Consider the following 16,494-nt stretch of genomic DNA (forward strand, 5'->3'; position numbering starts at 1 on the left):
GACAAGGCTGTAATGAGATCTGGATCCAAGTGGGGTGTTCTTTCATGTTTCTTCTTTGGGCCTTGATCTCTGTAGATGATACTGACTGCAGAATAAAATCTCATACATCCTGGTGAATTGAGCTAGGCAGCACCACGTGTGACAGTTAAATGAGACATGTTGGATTTTTGTTTGACATCTGCAGTAAGAGCATCATAGTTGTGTTGTCCCCTGTGGACAAATAGATTAGCAACAACTATCTGTTTTGATGTTGAATATTCATTTGGGTGAACCCATTTTGCTTTTGCTGAAGAGAAAATTAAATGAAATCATTTCAGATTGGAACAATGATTAAAGACAGACTTCCAAACTAAATTCAGACTTTATTCATTTTTTTAAAAAATGAAATAATTTATGATTACAACATTTTACTTTAATTATGTTACTGTGAATAAAATATGCTCATCTTTTGGGAATATGTGCTTAAATTAATAGCATTCCTCTGGAAATCTGTCTTTTAATTCAGGTGTGATGCAACCAAGATTAGTTTAGAATCCAAATAAGTTAAAGATGAATCAACCAGCAGAGTGGTCCTGTGGAAGGGTCTCAGCCTGACATGTTGACTACTTTTTTTCCATAGACACTGCTTGGCCTGCTGAGTTCCTGCAGCATTTTGTGTCTATTGATAGTAGATTAGTATAAGGATCTGTAATTGTTTGGGTCTGAAACAAGTCCTTAGCATTGTGTGCAGACTTATCTCACCGTAGGAGTCATTGAAGCCAAAACAAATCCTAATTCACATCCTTGTTTTCTTGCTAATTCTTGATTCTCACCCCATGCAAAGAGATGTGATTGGACAGCTGGATCAGGACAGGATACAAACCTCTTAGAGAAGCTAATCTAGAAGATAGAATGAAAAATCAATGACGTAAAAGATAACAAGTAACTTTGGATGTTTATTAGTCGTTAAATGTATTAAAACTGGAGAAAAATCATGTTGACTGCTGGTGAAGAATCATTCTGTTGGATAATGAAAATGGCTTTTGCTTGAGAAGTTGGCATGCCATGTAGATGGCTAACAGTTGTGCTAAATTGTGCTATTTAGCAGGTTATGGTTGTATGATGGAACCTTCAGAAATATATACAGCCATAGTTGGCCACTCTAAATGTGTCTTGCCTTCATTGTGTGACACAGACTTAAATTAAAGGTTGCTCTAATAATTAAAGATTTTTGATTTCTAAGTCATATGTATTTTTCTAATAATGGCAGGTTGCAATTTTGTTTTTTGTAAGGGAATTATTACATAACTGTTTTGACTCAGCAATGGCACATTCATCTTGGATTCAGAATTGTTTAAGTTCAAACTTCAGCAGTATTCCATTTTGCCATTAAGGAAGTGCTCCACTGTCCGTAAAAAGAGACATTAAATCGAAGCCTCAGTGACACTCTGGGGTGGGAATATTTTGAAGTGGAGTACAGCAAGCTATATAGAGAAATACTTTGAAGAATTCAGCCACTCAAGTAGCATTTGTGACAAGTGAAACCACAATATACTCTACAATGACAAAGACAATATTGTCTTTGTGGAATTTTGCTATGTGCAAATCGGCAATCAGGTTTTTCATATTACCATGGTAACATCACAGCTGATTTACACATTATAGCTGTGCAGATCCCGAGATTCTGAAAATCACTATCATATAAATTGGTTGATCTTTGAGCCAGGATTCCTGTCTCCCCTGATGCTTTTGAGCAGAAGTCCGCCATTTCTTGATCTTAATGAGCATTTCTCTGCTTCCCCTTTCTCAAGCAGTTGACCCAGGGTTCCTATCAGTTGCTGCTGATCAATCTGCATTTCAAGGTTTCCCATTGCTTCTTTGTTTATAGTGAGTAATCAGGGAATTTAAATTCCTGTTGATGTTCCTCTTAATAATGTAACAGAACATGGAACAGACCCTTTGGCCCTTGATGTTGTGCTAAACAAATTAGGCTAATGATACCTAATTACACTAGTCTCTTCTTTACACATTGCACATATCCTACCATCCTCTGCATGTTATGTGCCAGTCTCTTAAATAAACTCCTCTATCGTACCTGTCTCTTCAACTTACAAGTCATGGTGAACGAATTGTGCTGGGAAAGCATGATATCCCTTTGCAAACAAGTATGAGATTTCATCTCCAATCCTCCAATTAAGGAGGAATATTGAACATGCTCTCTAACTCTCTCAATGAAATTTCAAAGACAAAATGCACTGACCAAGAAATTCATTAATGTTTTTCACACCTAAGCTTTCAGTGTGCTAGAATTAGATTAATACACTTTAATCATAGACAAGGTTTTTTTTTTGCAAGCTCCCATCAGAAAGGTGAGGAGATGATGGAGAAAGAGATGGGAAAAAATTGTGGCAACACGCACAAAATGCGGGAGGAACTCAGCAGGCCAGGCAGCATCTATGGAAAAAAGTACAGTCGAGGTTTTGGACCAAGAGCCTTTGGTAGGACTGGAGGAAAAAAAGATGATGAGTGTTGCTTTGATTTCCAGCACCTGCAGGTTTTCTCTTATTTGGGGGGGGAGGGGGAAACACAAAATACTCTGCAGATGCTGGGGTCAAAGCAACTTGCACAACACACTGGAGGAACTCAGCAGGTCGGGCAGCATCCGTGGAAATGACCAGTCAATGTTTCAGGCCGAGACCCTTCGTCAGGACTCAAAGTAAAAAAAAAGTTGTGGGTTTGGTAGGAAGATGAATCAGAGGGGGAGAGATTTATAAGACATAGAAGCAGAGTGAGGCTGTTTGGTTCATCAGCTGCTGTGCCATTCAGTCATGGCTGATTTATTTTCCATCTCAACCCCACTGATGTGGAAGTAAAGGAGAAGATTCAACCAGTGGAATATTGACAGACGTGGATAAACTCACATTGGATTGTAGAGGATTGTGCATGATGAGTGAGATCGAAAAAGGCCAAGTTAAATGGAAAAGACTGGTTAGGGAAGTGATTAATAGAAAATTAATATAGGTGGAGAAAATTAATGCTGGGAGAATCACTTGATCACTGATACAAAAAGTTGTGAATGGAATGAAAGAGATGACAATAGAAACTATGCAACACACACAAAATGCTGGAGAAACGTAGCAGGCCAGGGAGCATTTATGGAAAAGAGTATAGTTGACGTTTTGGGCCGAGACCCTTCATCAGGGCTGGAGAGAAAAAAAAGAGACGAGGAGTCAGAGTAAGAAGGTGGGGGGGGGGGGAGGAAGAAACACAAAATGATAGGTGAAACTGGGAGGGGGGAAGTAAAGAGCTAGGAAGTTGATTGGTGGAAGAGATACAGGGCTGGAGAAGGGGGAATCTGACAGGAGAGGACAGAAGGCCATGGAAGAAGGAAGAGGGGGAGGAGCACGAGAGGGAGGTGATGGGCAGGTAAGGAGATAAGGTGAGAGAGGGAAATGGGATAGAAAAAGGAGGCATTATGGGAAGACTGAGAAATTGATGTTCATGCCATCAGGTTGGAAGCTAACCAGGCACAATATGAGATGTTGCTCCTCCAACCTGAGTGTGGCCTCATTGTCATGCCATCAGGTTTCCAGCATCTGCAAATTTTCTCTTGTTTGTGATAATAGAAAATATGTTTAGATCTTCCAATGTTTTCATAGGGAAGCTGAAGGATAATCAGGGGGCATGGAGGATCACCGGATTAGGGTTAGTGTTGGTGAGAGCCAGAAGGTGATATTGGGATAAACATTAGTGTGGAAGTAGATCTTAACCCTTCTAGTAAGACAAGTGTTCACTATTTGAACAGTGTACAGTTAATATTATTCATGGACTGTACATCAATTAACGTCACCGCCCTACACCCTCTGTGCAGATGCGCATGGAAGGCTGAGTTGGAATTAATATAAGTGAACATTGTAAATACCTGATAACATTTAACTTCGGGTTTGATCTTGTACTTTTATTTCCTCTTTACTCATGATTCATCACCCTGCTCACCAATAAAAGCAGATTTGTTTGGCTTCTCCAATATTGTTTGACTCACATTTAGAAGAAGCTATAGAAAGGGAATGAATGATCATTAATTGAGGCTGTGAGCTCATTAAAGTTATTTCATGACTGTTGAAGAAATATTTATATCAAGGCACTTATGGCTATTTAAATATAGGAAATTAGCTTTAACGATGAGTAATTTTAGTCTATATTTTCCTAATACTTATTTCAGCAGTATATGGAGTAGTGTCTTGGAGAATGCATTTAGGTTGTCCAGTTTTTTAAAAATCATTTTGAATTCTGCATTGTTAGCTTCTTTGAACTTTGCTCAATGATTGCAAGGAGAAGCAGGCAAGCTAATAAATTCCCCTCGTGGAAATTTTTGACATTCCAATATGCTGTTAAATTATTTTTAATTACTCCTTCAGTTCTGCTTAAATTTTCCACTTGAAATACCACTGAAGGCTGGGATTTATGCAGTATTGAACCAGGAAGTGTGTATGTTCGCTTGGCTGTTCCAGTCAGGGATGAGGTTGAATGTCAGTTTTGAATATTTTTAGTAATACTTGCCATAGCCTGTTGTTTCAAAATAATCTTTATGTTTTTAATTTAAACACTGTCGCATTTAAACATTCTCCTCTGAATGGGGTCTGAGGAACAAGTCAAATCTTTGGTCAATATCTTCTTAAGGCATCAATTTTAGCTCTGAATCGATAGGATATTGTCCTAAGCGTATGAGTAAGGCTGACTCCTCTATACCAGTGAGGAAGTGCTGCTCTGTCAGAGGGGAAGATATTAAAATGAAATCCAATTGCATGCTAGCTTGCCATGCTAGAAGAAGGAATACAGAATTCTTGTGAAGTTGTCAATTATTAAAGTGTGAAGCAAATAAGGAGCAAGGTTTCCTAGACGGAGCAATGAATGTGCAGGTATGTTAGTCAGCTTAGAAGCACAGCTATCTGCCCTGTACAGGGAGAGAATGGATATGTTCCTGAGACCATGAGGGATACAACAAAGAAACACGGCCACACACAAAGCATGGATTCATAAAATGCAAATTTGTTGTTGACACGAGGGTTGGAGATGCCGAAAATGTTGGTGAGACCATTAGCTTTCGATCCTTGTAGGGGTGGTATCTTACAACGAGGTTGTAAAGATTTTGTCAGAGCTTTTTTTAAATTAAATACCTTCAGATATTTTTGAGAGTAACATGCTTAGTGCTTACATATTGGGATCAGAGGAAACAATTGGCAAACGTAGAGCCAGGCAGTTTGTGCAGGTGTGATTTTTTTTTAAAGCACTGTGGGCTTGTGGATTGACATGAAAAGGTTCTGGCAAAACAATTTAATATGCTGTATTTATTGCTCAAGTGAGAATGCAGAATAGCAACTAGAATGGAAGAGACACTTAAAAATGTTGAGACAGTTTTGTTGAGATCATGATTCTAGGATGCATGGAGAAATGTTGATGGCAGCGGGGTCTTTGCTGTTGAGATGTGTGGATGCTCCAAGTGGATTCAGGAAATTACTTGTTGACTACAAGAGTGCAAAAGGCAAGTCGCATTGGTGCAGGAGACTTCATCACTGAGGCAGTAGGAAGCAGCCAACCTCGGAGTGGTCCCAGATTTATAATGTGCCACAGAATGGATCATATTACACAGAGTCACAAGTCCCTGGGGAAGCTAGCACTTGGCTAAAATGTATTGATGAAAATGTGTGATTCTGCGGGGTCTTGACAAGGTGGTTGCAAAGACGGTGATTTCCCTTGTGGGTGATCTAGATCTAGGAGCTGCTATTTAGAATATTGAGTTGCCCATTTAAGCCAGAGATGAGGCAAAATCATTTTCACATAACGATTGTGATGCTTTTGGAAAATCTGTCACTTTTTGAGGAAGGGGGTCTTCAAATACTTTAAAGCTTTGCTAGATAGACACTCTATAAATGGGGGGAGGGTGGTGAATGGCTACCATGGATGACAGGGATTCAGAGATGAGGTTACATTTCAGATCAGCCATGATCTTATTGAACAGTAGAGAGGACTTAAGGAACTAAGTGGCCTCCTCCTGCTCCCAATTTATATGCTAGTATAGTAAAAGTTGATCTTGTTGCTTGGGTTATAGTGATGCACAGGTTTGAAATAGTCCCACTGGGGCGTCATGCAGACTACCGAATAACGAAGAGGTGGAGTTGGAAAGTTGAATGGCATTTATTGCACAAAGCAGATAAAAACAATGTCCTTCAGGCTTCCTAATTGATAAAGCAAAGACAGCTACACATATGAATACTGCATCACACTGTTCTGTTGTAGTCCAAAATGGTATTAGGTACCCGTTGAGCAAAATTGTTGGCTTCACAATACAGATGGATCCAGTGCCCTATCGTAGTTATGGATTTGAAGCACATACCAACAGTCTGTGGCCCGGACTGGTCTGATTACTTGAACTGAGGAATTGGCTGTTTGTGATGATTATTGTGTTGAACAACAAGGGTATATGGGACCTGCTCATACCTCAAAGTGTGCAGGCCTCACCCAAACAGAACATTAGTCAGATTGGCTGGAGGTGCACCAAAGAAGTCTTGAGCTGACAGGTTTTGCAAAACCGGAGTCACCAGCTGTAGGAGAGGAGAGGAGAGGAGGGGTGGTCAAGGAAAACAGAGAATTGATGGGTACCGTTCCAGGATGAGAGAGCGGGAACCAAGGGGAGCAGCTCTCTCCCTGAGGCAGGTGTGGTGACTGAGGTACAAATGGAGGTGCACTAGTGCTGTACCTGAAGCTGTGAGGTCTCCTTTTTGGAGGAGGAAAACCAGAACTCTAGTTGCATGCAACTATGACATCTTAGGAAATTGAGGAAAGATCAAAATGACATCAACCCAGGGGACGTGGTGAAATGGTGTGGTGGAGGATGGGATATTCCTAACCATTCAAGTGTCTGCCTGAAAGAGTCAGGTAGATGTCTTGCACTGCAGAGAGTAAGTGAAAGAAATATTATGAAGGAAACAGGGTGCTCCATTTGAAAGTGTCTATTACTGAAGCATCTGTAGAGACCGACACAAGATTGTGAAACAAGCAATTGTTTGATACATTTTAAAATGTTGTTGGGACAAAAAAACAGTCTATCATAAGCAGCCTGAGTCCAGATTTTCATGTCAACAGTGATTTAGCTTTCTCACAGTAAGGACACCAATTAACCTTCCTTTACTGAAGGTATCAACTTTCAGCTAACAGCAGTAGGTTGTACAAAGATGAAGCAACAATCATACCACATGGTACATTTAAATCACAGAGCTTGATACCAAGCAGATCCAAGGAAGAGCCCAAAATCTATATAGAGAGCTGGTTTATCGGAGCTTCGGTACGAGGAATGTGTCATTACAACAATTCACAGGTGAGATGGAAGTCTTTGTGCTTATATGTAAGTAGTTCATAGCTTGTGCAGATTTATGGCTTTTTAAGGTGAACAGTGTAGTGTATGTGAGGGTCGCTGTCCCTTTAATTGTACTTTCTTAAAGGTACACCAACCCACGTGTTGGTTGAAATCCGATGCCTTCAGTAAAGGTTCTTTAATAGGTAGCCTTGCTTCCGTTATTCCCTACTAAGCAGCAAGACCAAAAAAAAGCAGGTTATCTGGTTATTTGCCAGAATTCTCTTAAGAGATCTTGCTTAACTCGGCTGCCCTGTTACAATAGTGAATACACCAGAAGTATTTAATTAGGTACAGAGGCCTTTGGATTACCCATGGGTCATAAATAGTGCTGTATGTGTGCCAGTTTGTTGTATTTTTTTCTATTATTCAAAATCCCTTTATTGCTGGTCTCCTCTTTAAAGTTGAGCCACGGTAACCTAGGAGACCGAGCACAAATAGAGCCTTAAGACTTTCTTGTAAGCCTTTTCTCTTAATTAGGAATTTGAAGGAATGTTTTGTTGGTGGTTAGCGTTGATTTATGCAAGGAGATCTGTGAATGTGATGATGCCTGCTTGAGTTTTAAGTTGTAAGGAAAACTGATGAAAGGACATTTGTTGGATAAATGATAGAAGGGGAAGAGGTTGGCAGTGAATAGATGACCAGAAAACTATTTGCTTTATATACCATATTTCTCAGTGTTTTGCCTTCAAAAGTTCAATGACTAATAAGTGACAAAAAGGAAAAGAAATGAAAGGAGGTAAAAGAAAATCTCATTTTTAAACTAAGAAGCCAACGTATTGTATGCATGTCCATGTCTTAAGTGAAACATCACATGAATTAAATTGTAAAATTTAATTGATATAAAAGTTAGGAGTGAATTGCAGTACAACAAGGGAAAGAAGTAATAAGTTATTTTCTTTATTCATAAAATCAATGCTAAAGGTGAAGGCTGGAAATTTTAAAGATTGTGAATACATTTGAACAAGAACTTGAAGGTACATGTTGTTGAATTAGAAGACATACAGTAAGATAATGTCAAGTTTTCCCTAGTATTGACTCAAGAATCCTCCAAAAAAAATAGTGCCAGTCATCTACTGTTTCTTTAAAATACTGTTATTTCTCTGCTCCTTACACTTACATAGTATCTAACTTTGTAAAGTTTGGAATACTTATTTATAAATTTTTATAACATTTCTATGTCCTTGACTTGCAATGTGATGATTTGGTATGCTAGATTATCATTAGTCAACTATTTAATCCTTTGTTGTGTTCCAGCATTTGTTTTTTATATCTGTTTGGTATATTGCCTTGAAGTGGGAAGTAAGATGTTCAGTGCTGACCCTTGTTTTTTTCAGTACTCTTTCCTCCGTTGTGTGGCAGTGCCCCATGGTTTTCACTTAGTGCTTTTCGTTTGCCTGCCCCATGTGTAAATGCAGCAAACACTTCCCTCTTATTCCTCAACCAGATGCTGGAAATTTGAAAGTAATCAAAGTGCTTGGAGTATTCAGCAAGCTAGGTAGGAGAGAGAAATGGGTTTTAAAAATTGGATTAATTTTCCCCCTTTTGTGTGTAAACAATTCACAAGCTTTTTTTTACACATAAGTAATCGTGAGTACAACCTTTTCTGATGGAGGGCCGTCCATCTGAAAACTGGACAAGGCTCTGCATAATCTGATTCAGTTTGTGTGACATCCCTCTGATGTCATTCATGCTGGCCCTGTATGCAGTACTCGTCTCTGTCTTACAAACAGAAATTGGAGCCAGAAAGTGGGCAACCTGTGATTTTAACTTACAGTAAAACGAGGAGCAAGTCAGCAATTTCACTGATACATTGTTATTTGCATCTGCCTGCTCGAATTTTTAATGTTTTGCCTTCTGTACATGTCTGATGCACCATCAATAACTCACGTTGAGACTTAGGAAGTGAGATATCGGCTTTTATTGACTGGAAGAATAAACAGCACTACATCCTGGGGAAAATGAGGGAGAGCAGCAGCCCACAGTCGCCTTTATACAGGGGTCTGTGGGAGGAGCCACAGGAGCAGTCAGCAGGGGTCTGTGGGAGGAGCCACAGGAGCAGTCAGACAGGTATATCTAGTTCACCACAATGTCATTGCTGAATCTCATAGTACTTACTGCATTGATGAACGGCAGTATACGCACTGCATTTCCTGCTGTGATCAGCCTGTGCTGTGACCACTTGGCAACATGGGACTCAATCGGTCCCAGTGACTGACTGGGAGGTGGACAATTAAAATGCATTTATAGCTCCCAACCTCACCAGTAGTCCCCATGTTTTCCTTCATTTCTAGGGCTGTGTTTTCCATGGCTTGTTCAAAGCTCTTTCTGGCTTCCTATGGTTCCTACTGGCAATGATGTAGCAGCTGATATCTCTACAGGCAGCTGTTCTTGAGAACCACGCAATTCCCAGTTTAATGTAGCAGTGGAAACCACCCTAAAGCCTTTTTTAAACAGATTAAGTTTTTTTCAATGTAGCATTTTTGGCTGATGCCCAAATGGACACTCATTTAATATACCAATTAAGTGTGAACTTCAATTTCTGAGCAAAGCAAAGTTAATTTTTTTAGGTTATTGGTGTTTGATCAGGATTCTTTCAATGAACTGAAATATTAATACTCACTCTCTCCACAAATGCAGCTTGATCTGCTGAATATTTTTTTCTTTATTAACTGATCCTTTGGCCCTTACATGTTAATCGTCTACAATTAAAGAAATGAACTGTTGAATTCTTATTTATATACAGATCATTTCTGTAGAAAAGCACAGTGAAGGACCAAAGGCAGGGTATTTCATCTAATGTGTTATGTAGTCACATATGTCCATGGTTTCCACCTTTCATCTTGTAAATGTGAGCATTTACAAGAAAAGCAATTTCAAACATCGATTTTGCATGAACTCTTTAACATAGTAAGTAAATGGCCTGAACATTCTTCACAGTAATATAAACAAAAAAAAGTTATTTATTATTCAACCACAGAGCGATGCTAGGGGAATTAAACAATGGCTCACCTAAAGAGGTGAGTTTTTAAAAGGTTTTTAATGAGAGAGGGTGCAGAGGTGAGGGGACAGGTTGAGCAAGAGATTTTTTGAGCTCAAAGCTAGGAAATAAATGAATGATTGCCAGTGGAGGAACAAAGAAAGGCACAAGAATGGCACTGAGCAGGAGTGCATCAGAGTCAGAGTATCGTAAGGGGAGTTTACAGAGGTGGAGATCACAGAAGTGTGGGTATGTGGCTGAGGCGATGGATTTTGTGGGTCAATTTCTCTTGGTCTGCTTTGTGATGACAATTAAACCAGAAAAGTCTGCCTGCTCTGGCCTTCCATCTAAGCTAAAAGCATTATTTTTTTAAAAAACGCTGCAGCTGCAGGAAATCTAGAATAAAAACAAAATTTGTTGGAAAGACTCAGTAGGTCACACTGTAACTGTTGGGAAAGAAACAGTGCTAATGTTTCAGATTCAAGGGCTAGCTCTTTTGCTTTCCGTTCTCGGCTAGACTGGGTGACCAGCACTGAAAATGAGAACTATCAAAGAGCAATTGATTCCCTGTCTGCCAATGGCTATCCATTTCAAAAATTAAGAGGTTGCTACCATATTGGCTCATAATACCAAACAAACTCCGCCTTATCAGACTGAGTTAACAACATTTGCAAAATCTAGCCAATTACAAGGCAGGGTAGAGCAGGGTGTTCAGCATTTAAAATACCCCAAACAGTGGCAGAAGTGCCAAGACTGGCTTGACCAGATGCCTTAGGAAAGTTTGAATGCAATAATAAGTTTTTAAACTTAGGGCATTAGCACAGCAGAAGCTACCGTCAGTCAGCAATGAGGGGTTAGTGAGACTTAGAGTGAATTGTGATGTTGGTAGTTGGGGGTGATCTGAGGGTTACCAGAAAGTGCTGAGCAGGAAGCCAGCTACGAATGCCTTAGAATTGTTACGAAGAGGGAACTAGAGAAAATGACACTCGCTATCTTGTTAGGAAGAGAAGGAAAAGTGAAGGTCAGAAAAGAATGAGAAATTGTGAAAAAGAGAGAAATGTAGAAACATAAAAGGTAAGTTTGTTCTCACGAAGCCTCTTTGTGACATTTGACACATCTTGAATACTTTTGGCATTTTAGTCACGGTCCTTGATTTTCTAAAGTATTTGCTGTCATAATATTACAGCCTTGGACAACTAGTTTGGTGTTCAGTATCTTTATGATTGAGGGCAGTGGAATGATTCAGAAATGATTTCTGTCTCTTTGGAAGTTAGATAATTTGAAATGAATGTTAGGCAAGTCATGTTTTCTTATAGCAGAGAATGCAGTCTTTTTATTCCTACTCTGTTAGCTCAAAAAATTCTAGACTCAGCACTTGCTTCATACATCAGGAGAGAAAGAAGTAAGGAGAATAGCTCAATGTGTCAGAGGTAAATTTCATTTAAACTATTTTGCAAGATACGAATGCCTGGTGGAAGAACTAGAAAAGTACATGGATGGGATCAGAGAATAATACAGCCAAGAAAGGGACCATTCAGTCCATTGCACCTGTGTTAGCTCTTCAGTGAAGCTTAAAAAATTTCCTCACATTCATGTTAGAACATGGAAAAAGAGAGCACAGGAACAGCCCCTATGGTCCACAATGTTGTGCTAGGCCGGTTAAATTAGTGATCAGATTTCCATATAAACTCATCCCTTCTGCCTGTACGACCCTATCGTTTCCGCCTCCACCATGGCTGCCGGCTGCCCATTCCACGCACTCACCACTCTCTGAATTAAAAAAACGTACCCCTGACATCTCCTGTGTACCTACTTCCAAGCACCTTAAAACTATGCCCCCTCATGCTAGCATTGTCAGCCCTGGGAAAAAGCCTCTGACTATCCACACGATCAATGCCTCTCATTATCTTGAACACCTCTATCAAGTCTCCTCTCATCCTCCTACGCTCCAAGGAGTAAAGGCTGAGTTCACTCAACCTGTTCTCATAAGGCATGCTCCCCAATCCAGGCAACATCCTTGTAAATCTCTTCTGCATCCTTTCTATGGTTTCCACATCCTTCCTGTAGTGAGGTGACCAGAATTGAGCACACTACTCCAAGTGAGGTCTGACCAGGGTCCTATATAGCTGCAACATTACCTCTCGGTTACATCTTCTGATTAATAGTCATTTTGACACCAGGAATTGTTTCTTTCTGGGAGAACCAAAGGTATTGTCCTAAAGATCTCTAGTTCCTTTCGCTGCAAAGCTGGAGACATATCGATTTAGTAGCCAACACCTCTCAAACAGACTAGTCACTGAATATAAAATGACCAGAATCTTGGAGGCTTAAATTCATAATTTGTTGTCAGCTTTTAAGATATCAGACACAGATCTGCATCTCCAGTCAGCTTGAAGAACAGCCCTGCTTGCTCTTCTAGCTTGACTTTGAGGGATGATTTTTTTCTTGGCTTGAAGCACCATAGGAATAGAGGATTATTCTGTTCAGAGACTGGTTGATTCATAAAGTTTACTGAGATTGAATTTATTTGCAGAGTAGGATGTCATTCGTTTTTAGAGAAAACAAAATGTGTACCATTGTAGGCATCATACATGATAAATAATAAATCAAAGTGGTTTGATTCATTTTGATATATCATTGAGCCTGCAAATAACAAAAGGAAAAATAATCACCAAGCAGTATGTGTTATGCATTATTCAGTAAAATTATTTTCTGGATTTAATTTCCTGACATATAAATTTAACAGATGTTTCTTGAACATGCTTTATATTTACAATGTTGAAGAAATGAAGGATTCTTAATGTGGAATTTTCACTGTGATCAGCTTGTCTCTGTTGTATTTTAAGTTGCATGAATGAAATATTACACCATCAGGCATAAAACACAATAAGGTGCCTAGAGCAGTTTAGGTAATTTTAGCATTAGGCTCTAATGTACAGTATATTTTGGTCCATGGCTACCTACAGCTTACAATGTAGGATCTGCACAGCATTGAGCATTGTCATTGTGCAGGTTACTGTCGTTGTATCACCTACACCATTATTGCCTCTTAGCTATGCTCAAAGACTGCATTACTGCAACTATTCTATACATGTCCAGAGTGCATTTGGCAACATGTTAATGAAATAAAAATGAGCAGTATAATCTCCTGACTATATCCCTGAGTTGTAATTTGGTGAAATTGGTGCAGAATTAGACTGATGATCTTTCCATGTTATCTGAGAGCCAGGCTCATTAATGGAGATGTATATCATGCAAATCAAATATCTTTTATTTTGCTTCTATAACAGTGATAACTCAGCTGGAAGCCTACTTCAGCTGAATGAGAAGGTTCAAAATCCACCTTGGAAATATGAGTATGGCACCTAGACTAACACATCAATGTGGCACTGAGGAAATACTGTGCAATGTGAGATGTTAAACTGGGGTTTACCGTCTCTTTAAGCTGTGCACAAAAGATTCCAGACCTTTCCCTGATGTTCTGACAAGTTTTTTATCTTTTACCTGACATCACTTAAACAGCCAATCCACTCACTATTAATGTTGTCCTACTTTGCAGCAATAGCTACTATGTTAAGAATGACTTTTGACTCCCAACCTAACTCGTTGTGATCTTGAACTTTATTGTTTACCTGCACTGCACTCTCTCTGTGGCTGATACAGTTTATTCTGCTTTGTTGCCTCAGTGCACTGGGCAATGATTTAATCTGCATGAAATGAATGTAAGATTCAGTGCCTATAAAAAATATTCACCCATCCCCACACCCTTGGAAGTTTTCATGTTTTATTGTTTTACAACATTGAATCACAGTGGACTTAATTTGGTGTTTTTTGACACTGATCAACAGAAAAAGACTCTTTTGTGTCAAAGTGAAAACAGATATCTTCAAAGTGATCTAAATTAATTACAAATATAAAGCACAAAATAATTGATTGTATTAAGTATTCACCCCCCTTTAATACGACACAACAAATCATCACTGGTGCAGCTAATTGGTTTTAAAGTCACATGATCTGTTTTTGGAGACCTGTGTACAGTCAAGGTGTTTCAATTCATTGTAGTCAAAATACACCTGTACCTGGGAGGTCCAACTGCTGGTGAGTCAGTACTCTGGCAAAAACTACAACATGAAGACGAGAACATTTCAAGCAACTCCGCAAAAAGGTTATTGAAAAGCACAAATCAGAAGATGGATACAAGGAAATTTCCAAGTCACTAAATATCCCTTGGAGTACATCATCATCATCATGTGCCATACTCTGCCAGAGCCTCGGCGACCACTTTCTTCCACGGCGATCTTTCGGCAGTCAAACCTCTTGCCTCTCTAGCGGTGAGGCTGGTCCACTTCTTGATGTTGTTGATCCAGGTTGTCCTCTGTCTGCCTCGGGAGCGGCTTCCTTCTACTCTGCCTTCAATCACAGCGTGTTCCAGTGTGTCATTAGTTCTTGAGATGTGTCCAAAATAATGAAGTTTCCTTTGGACAACGGTTTCCAGAAGTATTGGTTTCGTGCCATTCTTTTCTAGGATGAAACTATTGGATCTCCTTTCAATGTATGATACCCTGAGGACCCGTCTGTATGTCCACATCTCAAATGCTGTCAGCTTCTTTTCATCAGCTGCTGTTAGGGTCCATGTTTCACAGCCATATAGGGCTACTGGCCAGACGAGACTCTTGAGGAGGTGTATCTTGGTGTCAGTGTTCACAGATCTATCTTTCCAGGTGTTCCAGAGTTTGATAGTGCTTGTGCATGCCATTGCTAGCCTTCGCCTTATTTCCTTGCTCCATTCATTTGTGTCATTTAGTTCTGCACCAAGGTATATAAAGGAGGACACTTTGTTCGATCTTGTCGTTTCCGATGTAGATGTCAGCTTGAATTGCAGTTTTGCTTATCACCATAACTTTGGTATTTTTGCCATTTTTCAGCAATCCAAATTCAGCAGACTTTTGCAACATTACTGAGTAGTGCTTGTAGGTCTTCTTCTGTTGTGGCTAGCAGGGCTGTGTCATCTGCGTATCTCAAGAAAGGATGCAGCCTTTCCCATTGCAGAATGGTTCAGTCTCGCCAGATGTGGTCCGAAGGCTGGAGGATTGTGTAGCATACAGTGTTTCTAGAAGAGCCACTAGGTGTGGTGCCACACACAGTTGAATCATTGTTGTCCTTGGAGTACAATTAAGTCAATCATAAAGAAATGGAAAGAATATGGCACAGCTGAAGATCTGCCTAGGGTAGGCCATCCTCAAAAACTGAGTGAGCATGCAAGAAGGGGACTAGTGAGGGAGGCCAGCAAGAGACCTGACAACTCTGGAGGAGTTACAAGCTTCAGTGGCTGAGATGGGAGAGACTGCACATACAACAACTGGTGCCCGCCTGCTTCACCAGTTGCAGCTCTATGGGAGAATGGCAAAGAGAGAAAGCCACTACTGGAATAAAAACTCACATGAAATTGTAGCTAGAGTTTGCCAAAAGGCATGTGGGAGACTCAAAGTCAGCTGGAAGAAGAATCTATGGTCTGATGAAACCAAAATTGAGCTATTTGGCATGAGCCAAACACCACACATCATCCCTACCATGAAGCATGGTGGTGGCTGCATCACGCTGTGGGGATGCTTCACTGCAGCAGGCCCTGGAGGGCTTGTGAAGGTAGAGGGTCAAATGAATGCAGCAAAATACAGGGAAATCCTGGAGGAAAACCTGATGCAATCTTCAAGAGAACTATGACTTGGGAGAATACTTGTTTTCCAGCAAGACAATGACCCTAAGCATAAAGCTAAAGCCACACAGGAATGGCTTTAAAAACAACAAAGTTAATGCCCTGGAGTGGCCAAGTCAGAGTCCAGACCTCAATGCAGTTGAGAATTTGTGGCTGGACTTGAAAAGAGCGGTTTATTCATGATCCTCATGTAATCTGACAGTGCTTGAGCAGTTTTGTAAAGAAGAATGGGGAACAATTGTAGATGTGCAAAGCTGATGGAGACCTATCCATACAGACTCAAGGTTGTAGTTGCTGCTAAAGGTGCATCTACTACTGACTTGAAGTGGGTGAGTAATTATGCAATCAATTATTTTGTGTTTAATAATTGTAATATAGACCAATTTGTTGAAATTTGTTTTCATTTTGATA

General features: G+C 39.9%; 1 protein-coding gene across 11 annotated transcripts in view; it reads left to right on the forward strand.

Moving 5' to 3' along the window:
• Window positions 1–16,494, forward strand: part of LOC140713685 (catenin delta-2-like) — a 1,190,818-nt gene that overhangs the window by 641,324 nt on the left and 533,000 nt on the right. The window contains exon 1 of one of the 11 annotated variants that reach the window (XM_073024078.1): window positions 8,109–8,129. The exons of the other annotated variants lie outside the window; for them this stretch is intronic. The gene's annotated coding sequence lies outside the window, so the exon portion shown is untranslated. Of the gene's footprint in view, window positions 1–8,108; window positions 8,130–16,494 lie in introns of those variants that run through there. 11 annotated transcript variants of the gene reach the window in all.

The sequence above is a fragment of the Hemitrygon akajei genome, chromosome 20 (genome assembly GCF_048418815.1).
Source record: "Hemitrygon akajei chromosome 20, sHemAka1.3, whole genome shotgun sequence".
In the NCBI taxonomy this organism is placed as follows: domain Eukaryota; kingdom Metazoa; phylum Chordata; class Chondrichthyes; order Myliobatiformes; family Dasyatidae; genus Hemitrygon; species Hemitrygon akajei.